Source organism: Eumetopias jubatus, unplaced genomic scaffold, assembly GCF_037043125.1.
Source record: "Eumetopias jubatus isolate StellerSeaLion01/CBP00866 unplaced genomic scaffold, mEumJub1_p1.0 scaffold_4, whole genome shotgun sequence".
In the NCBI taxonomy this organism is placed as follows: domain Eukaryota; kingdom Metazoa; phylum Chordata; class Mammalia; order Carnivora; family Otariidae; genus Eumetopias; species Eumetopias jubatus.
Window position 1 is genome coordinate 34,291,411 of NW_028274810.1, and position 7,564 is coordinate 34,298,974.

A 7,564-nucleotide genomic window follows, 5' to 3' on the forward strand; every position below is an offset into this window, starting at 1 on the left:
TCTTGTTTTCTTTTCTTATAAATGGTATTAGTACTCATCCTCTCACCTATACCCCAAATCTGAGCTTTCTGTCTTTGACAGTATGGTACGGGGGAAAGAGTAGGGGCATTGGGGTCTAACAGGACTGAATTTGAAATCTGCTTTAACCATTGACTAACAGCTTTGTGGCTTTGGATAAACTTGTCTGAATATATTTTCTCACCTGAAAATAGAAACATATTAACAAGGCTATCACATATTAGGACCTTCAAAAAATGCTTATTTCCTTCACTTTCTTCCTTTTTCTCTTCTGTCCCACTCCATCTCCCTCTGTCTCTCTCTGCCTCTCCCTCCCCCATAACAAATCAATCATCAAACCCTATTGATTATGCATCCTGGGTAATTGCCCTCTTTTCTCCATCCCTACTCTCCTCCATATCTCACCTGCAACAGCTGCCAATCCACATCTTCTGCTGCTGTTTCCTTCTTCTCTAATCTATCCTGCTCTGTGCTATCAATTACATGAACACCTAACTCCTCTACATAAAATCCACATTTGTTCACAGTTACTTCCAGGAGAAAAACCAAACTCCTTGGCAGTACATTCATGGCCCCTATATTCCCAACTTACTTTTCCAGTCTTTTCTCCAGCTAATTCCCAAAGTTCCCCCTAAGTTTTATATGGGTTCTTGCCATTCCTTGACTATGCCATTTTCTTTAGTACCATTAGGTCTTCATGCATGCTATTCCCTCTAGACTCTCTCCTACCTCATCCATCCAACACACATACAACCTGGTAAACTTATACAGACATTTCCTGACACTGATTAAATATGAGTTTCTTGTGAAAACCATCCCTGAACCACATAGGCTAGTTAGGTTGCTCCCTCTGAGCTTTCAAAGGCCCTAATTAATTGTGATATCTTGTCCTCTTTCCATTCCAACTGTCCCCTCGGTCTTGACATTGCTTTATATAGTTTCATATCCCTACAGGTTGTATATACCCTGAATTCAAATGTCTTGCATCCTGGCATTTCCTGCCTATATAAATCCATACCACAGCCATCCCTCCTGGAAGAGCAGAGTATTAACTTTCTAGCCTGGACTTCAGTATCAGAGAATCCAAGTTTCCAGTTTTAGCTTCACTGCATATTAATTGTATGATCTTCAGCAAAATGCCCAAAGTCCCTGAGCCTTAGTAGTACCTTCCTCATGTAACTGTTATAAAGATTAAATAACTAGCATAAAAATGGACATATAGGGTCAATGGAATTGAGAGTCTGGAAATAAACCCTTACATTTTTTGTAGTCAGTTGATTTTCTACAAGGATGCCAAGACAATTCGACAGGAAAGAATAATCTTTCAACAAATGAGACTGAGACAACTGAACATCCACAGGCAAAAAAATTAAGGTGAACCCCTACCTCACATCATATATAAAAATTAACTCAAAATGGATCCTAGACCTAAATATAAGAGCTAAACTATAAAACTCTTAGAAGAAAACACAGGAATAAGTCTTCATGAGCTTGGATTAGAAAATAGTTTTTTGATGTGACATCAAAAACACAAGAGATGAAATAATAAATAAAGTGGACTTCATCAAAATTAAAGAATTAGAGGCTTCAAAGGACACTGTCGAAGTGAAAATGCCACCCCAAAATAGGAAAAAATATCTGTAATTCATAGATCTGATAAGGAATTTACATCCAGAATATATAAAAAAACTTAAAACTCAAAAATAAAAAGACCATAACAACCCAATTAAAAAATAGGCAAAAGATTTGAATAGACATTTCTCCAAAGAAAATATACAGATGGGCAACAAGCACACGAAAAGATGCTCAACATCATTCGTTTTTAGGGAAATGTAAATCAAAACTACAATGAGATACCACTTTACACCCACTAGAGTGGCTAAAATAAAAATATGGACAATAATAATTTGTCAGTTTCTCAAAAAGTTAAACAGAGAGTTGCCATATGACCCAGCAATTACATTCTTATGTACATACCTATGAATATCAAAAATATATGTCCACATAAACTTGTACACCAATGTTCATCGTACCGTTATTCATAACAGTCAAAAAAATAGGAGTAACTCATATGTCTATCAACTGGTGAAGAGACAAAATATGACATTTCCATACAATGGAATTTTATTTGTGATAAGAAGAAATAGATGATACATGCTACAACATGGATGAGCCTTGAAAACTGTGCTAAATGAAATAAGCCAGACACAAAAGGTCATATATTGAATTATTCCAATTATATGAAAAGTTCCAAATAAGCAAATCCACAGAGACAGAAAGTAGATTAGTAATCACCAGGGGCTAGGGAGATGAGGGGAATAGAAAGTGCCTGCTGATGAGTAGGTATTTCTGTTTGGGGTGATCAAATATTCTGGAATTAGATAGTGGTGGTGGTTTGCACTACTCTGTAAGTATACCAAAAACACTGCTTTATATATTTTAAAGAGGTGGACTTTGTGATATGTGAAATACATCTTAATAAAACTATTATAAAAAATAATTAAAATTAAAATTTTTAAAGATTATATGAGATACTTGGCACATGGTAAATGTACAATAAATGCTAGTTACTATTATAATGTTCACCTCTGTTGCTGCATTGTTTTTATCCTGCTGTAATGTCCAGATTGATTTCTGGACACTAAAACATGAGCCCCTTGAAGATAGGGGCCATGACTTGCTTAGAACCTATACCTTTTTTATTACTCTCTCCCTAGTCCCTGGAAAGATGTCTGGCATAGACAAAACTGTATATAATACCATACCACATCACATCACATAAGATAACTATAAATAAATTAAAATGAATGAGTGAGGAAGTGAAGTTTTCACGGACACGTTCAGCACCTCTATATTATACTGGGCTTGAGCTTAGACATTTTCAGGAAAATAGAGACCAACATGCAAGGATGCTAAAAGTTCCAGGGACCCTTCACAGCTATTCACAACCCAGAGTTTGGAAGAAGAGAAGGGAGAAAACAGAGATGGCTGAAGCCTAGTGGTAATCCCTTAGGGTTTCACTTGGCCTGACCCAATCACTGAGTTACTGTCAGTTCTCCTGAGTTAAAGTTCTTCAGAAACTAATAAATTCAAACTCAAAACACAGAAGAACTCAGAGCTAATCAAATCAAAAGCCAAGGTTTTTAATTACTCTCATTTTAAGCCACCACTTTCTCAGAAAAAGCTGCCAGTGGCTCTTTCTGAGGACTACCGAGATAGCATAAGTTGTGATCTGGTAATTCCAGTCTCCCTTCCTGCCCTATGAGAGACTGGCAATCAGTCACAATATATTTCCTACCAAGCCTGGATATAGCCTAAAAATCCTCTCAACATGGTACTTCAAGAAACCACTACCACCCTGTTTCACTTATTTATTGCTGTAAAACAAATCACCCTAAAACTTATGGTTTAAAATAATAACCATTATCTCCCAGTTTTGTGGATTGTCTGGGCCTGGCTAGATGGTTCTTCTACCCTGTGTAATTATGCCTGGGTTGCTGTTATTGGAAAGGATAAAATGTCCAAATGGGCTTCTGCATTAGGCTGACAGTTGGTGCTTGCTTTCAGCTGGGAGCTTAGATGGGGCCATCAACTGAAGAAGCTCAGTTCTTCTCTACCTGACATCTCTGTATCATTTGGGCTTATCAAAATATGGCAGATAGACTCCATGAGTGGAAGCTGCCCATTCTAAAACATCACTTCCTTTGTGATGTGATGAGCACTGGGTGTTACACACAACTAATAAATCGCTGAATACTACATCAAAAACTAACGATGCACTCTATGTTGGCTAACTGAACATAAGAAAATAAATAAATAATAAAACATCACTTCCACCACATTCTACCACATTCTACTGGTCAAAGTCAGTCACAGTACCAGCCCACATTCAAGAGAATGAGAAGGAGAAGTAATCCCCACCTCTTCATGTGAAGAGCAGCTTGTACCTACTGGCAGGGAGGAATTGTTGGGAGCCAACTTTTGAGAGCTACCATAGAAATATCATAGAAATTCATGTTCCCCTCATGTGCAGGGTATATTCCCTCTCTCCTTAGATCTCCAAAAGTCTCATCCTATCATGGCTACAGCATCAGCTTGAAGTCTGAAATTTCATTATCTAAATCAGGTACAGCTGCAGATGTGTGGTCCCCTCTGCACAGATACCTCGGGCATGGTTCCTCAAGTTCAAGTAAAGTAAAGGGAAGTTTTCTGCTCCCCACACACCCAGCGTACAGCAGTGAGAAAGGGACAGGATAACCACAACAAACACTCCCATTCATAAATGGGCAAGGGGTGTTGGAGGCACATGGAAGTCACTGGTCCATAGCAATTCTGAAATCCTCCAACGTTCCTGGCATAGTGCTCAGTTCTGCCCCCTAAAGTAGTTTTCCATGACTTAGTTCTGCCCGCTGAGTCATTCCTTCTTCGCTGTTGGAAATGCATTATGTTTGCTGCAGAATAGCTTTCTTAATCTGCTTCCTGACCATTAGAGGTTAGGGCCTTAGAGACTACTTTTGATTTTTAGGTATGTTTGTGCCTTTTAGTCCATGCTGATATAATTATTTTAAGTTTTTGTGGGCTTGCTATATTAAATTATAATTTAATCCATTAGAAACAACCCACACTCATAAATCTCTCCAAAATAAGTTCCTCTCTGCCTTGGGCTGAGAGTCAAGGTACTATGGGAAAATGCCATGAAGGCTCTTGCAAACTCTTTGTTAAGCTGAGACAGTATAGGAAATGGGGCCTTACAATTCTTAAAGCCCTGTTGTCCAGCTTAGAAGATCTACAAGACACAAACTGAAATCTTTCTGAGGTTTTCACAAAGGGTCTTACAACCGCATCCTTGATCCAATTTTGACCTCCAAGGTCATGATTTACTGGCAGTGTCATGGAATTAATCTCTGCTTCCAGATTTTAATTTACTTTAAGAATTTTTTTTATAGGCTGGAGAGGTTGGGAATGAGAAACTGTTTTATTTTCCAGCTCAGCAGATCCTGGGCTGGGAATGTTCCCTCGTGATTCTGCTGGAAAACGAAATGGTTCCCTCTCTAATTTATCTCTCTCCATCTGTACCTTATCAGGCACCATGAAAAGCAATCACTTGGGCCTTCTTCTCAGGAAATCTTCTCAGGAAAATCCACAAGTTCATTAGATATATATTTTCTATCTTCCATGTTATTATAGTGCTACTTACTGCCATTACATAGTTCAGGTCACCTTCTCTCTAGCCTCCAATAAAATTTTCTTATTGTTATTAGCATTGTGTTAACATTCCTCTCAAGATTCTTCTAGAGTTTACTCACCGCCCAATCCCAAAACCAATGCCACAGGTTTATGTTTTTATAATAACAATTCTCCACTTCTAGGTAAAAATTATTGTTTTTGTAGTGTATTCGTTGTTGAAAAAAAAACAAAAACAAAAACCTTACTCCAATATTTAGTAGCTTCAAACAACCATTGTCATTGTTTCTCAGAATTCTGTGGGTCAGGAACTTGGACAGGGCACAACAGAAATAGCTTATCTCTGCTTCTCATATCTCCCACTGGGGCAAGAACATTCAAAGAGGCTTCTTCACTTATGTGTCTAATGCTTCAGTTAGGATGGTTCAAAGGGCTGGGGGTAGCTGGAATGACTTTCCTGGGTTCATATGACTAGAGCCTCAGTTGCTGGCTGGGTTCCCTGGTTCTCTTTCGTGGAGTCTCAGGGTCCCTCCTCTCTCTCCACATGGCCTCTCCACATGGTCTCTCTAGCAGGGCAAACAGACTTCTTACATGACAGCTTAGGGCTCCCAAGAGCAAAAAGTGGACACTGCCATGTCTTCTTAAGGCTTCAGCCACACAACCACACTTCTGCCACATTTTACTGGTTAAAGCAAGTCAGAGAAGTGGCCTCGATTTGAGGAAAGGTGGTTACACAATGATGAGAACACCAGGAGGAGTGATTTACTCGGGGGGGGGGTGGTATAACCCACTACCACACAATCTACTGGAACTGCCAAGGAAGATGAATTCTATTTGCCATTCCTGACCTTTTGCTAGATCTATTTGTTCTAGTCTAAAGCTTATCACAGCTTGAAAACAGATGTGTGACATCACATAGTAACATTGCCACATGCTGGCTCTGAGGCATCTCACACTGATGCATGGCCTCTTCTTCCCCTCCCTTTACTACTAATCCCCACATATCCCTTGACAGACTCATGTAAACCTTAGTGTTTGGTTTGTCTCCTTCACTCATGTCGCCCATAGAGCATTTTGGAGGAAACTTGTTTCAAATTGCCTCAGCCAAACATTAGTTATTAATAGTGGATCCCATTTCAGGAAGGCCAACTGTTTGCACCAAAAATACAGAGGAGATACCAGATAACCCCTACCCACAGATGGAGAGCACTTGTGTCTCATCTGCTCTGGGGTTAAATGGCAACTGAAAGCTTAAATCTGGGGTAAGAGGTAATGAACACTGAGAATTTATCAGAAGGTGTCTTGCCACAGACTCCATAGATGGGCTGCAGGAGTCTATGTACTCTCATAATCACATGCAAAATTTTGGATGGTTTTGTGTGTTTTTCTGGGGAAAAGACCCATTAGCTTTCATCAGATTATTAAAAGGGACTCTCTGACCCAGAAAAGGCTGAGAACCTGATCTCACGTAGAAATATATGACACACTTTTTCCATCACTCAAGGGCCAGCTTGCAACTCCTCTTAAACCACAACATCCCATCTCAGTATGCAGAACTATAGGCTTGATCAATTATACATAACAAAGATAAGAACAATGCAGCTTTATTATTCTCCACTGCATGATCATTATGCTCCTCCTTTCTGTCTTCCTCTTGTCCTTACTTTCTTTCCCTCTCTATATCCTTCCATCTCAGCTCATCTCCTGAATACTTTAAACATATTTCAGCCAAGCGGAGTTTTTGCCTTCTTCTGGTTCCGGCCTGCTGAGAGCACGTGTAGTGGCAACAGGAAGCCGCTCATCCACAACCTGCTGAGCTCGTATGTGCAGGGGGGTGAGGCCCCGTGGCTTCCCTCTGCATCTCCCGGCCACAGAGGTCAACCCAGTGGAGTTCAACCCCGACTTCATAGTGCATACATACCCAAGATGGAGTGCATGGCGCTTCTGGAGACTGCAGGCATTTCTGGTCAAGGTGCCCAAAGGGCCAATTGAAGGGTATGAGCATGGTGAGAAATTCCTGAGACAGATGCCCCACGTGCTGCTGGAGGTGGATGTGTTGGAGGGCACCTCGCAGTGCCCAGAGTCTGGACATCTGTTCCCCATCAGTCGCGGGATGCCCAACATGCTGCTGAATGATGAGAAAACCGAGACTTAATCGTGGGAGGCACTAGTTTTTCAGTCTGTAACCATGAATGTTTTTGTTTATGAATATCCTGTTTCCTAGGTCTGTCGTGTATCCCCACCCTTGACCCAGTGACACACAGAACAGTGTTCTTGAGCTCGATATATTTCTTTTTCTCATTAGAGGTTCAGATCCAAAAATAAATATATATTAATAAATATATAATTATATAATAAACAT

At 40.0% G+C, this 7,564-nt stretch overlaps 1 pseudogene; it reads left to right on the forward strand.

The window, feature by feature from the left end:
• The first annotated feature begins 4,189 nt into the window (after positions 1–4,189).
• On the forward strand, positions 4,190–7,357 carry LOC114208364 (multifunctional methyltransferase subunit TRM112-like protein pseudogene; annotated as a pseudogene).
• The last annotated feature ends 207 nt before the right edge of the window (positions 7,358–7,564 follow it).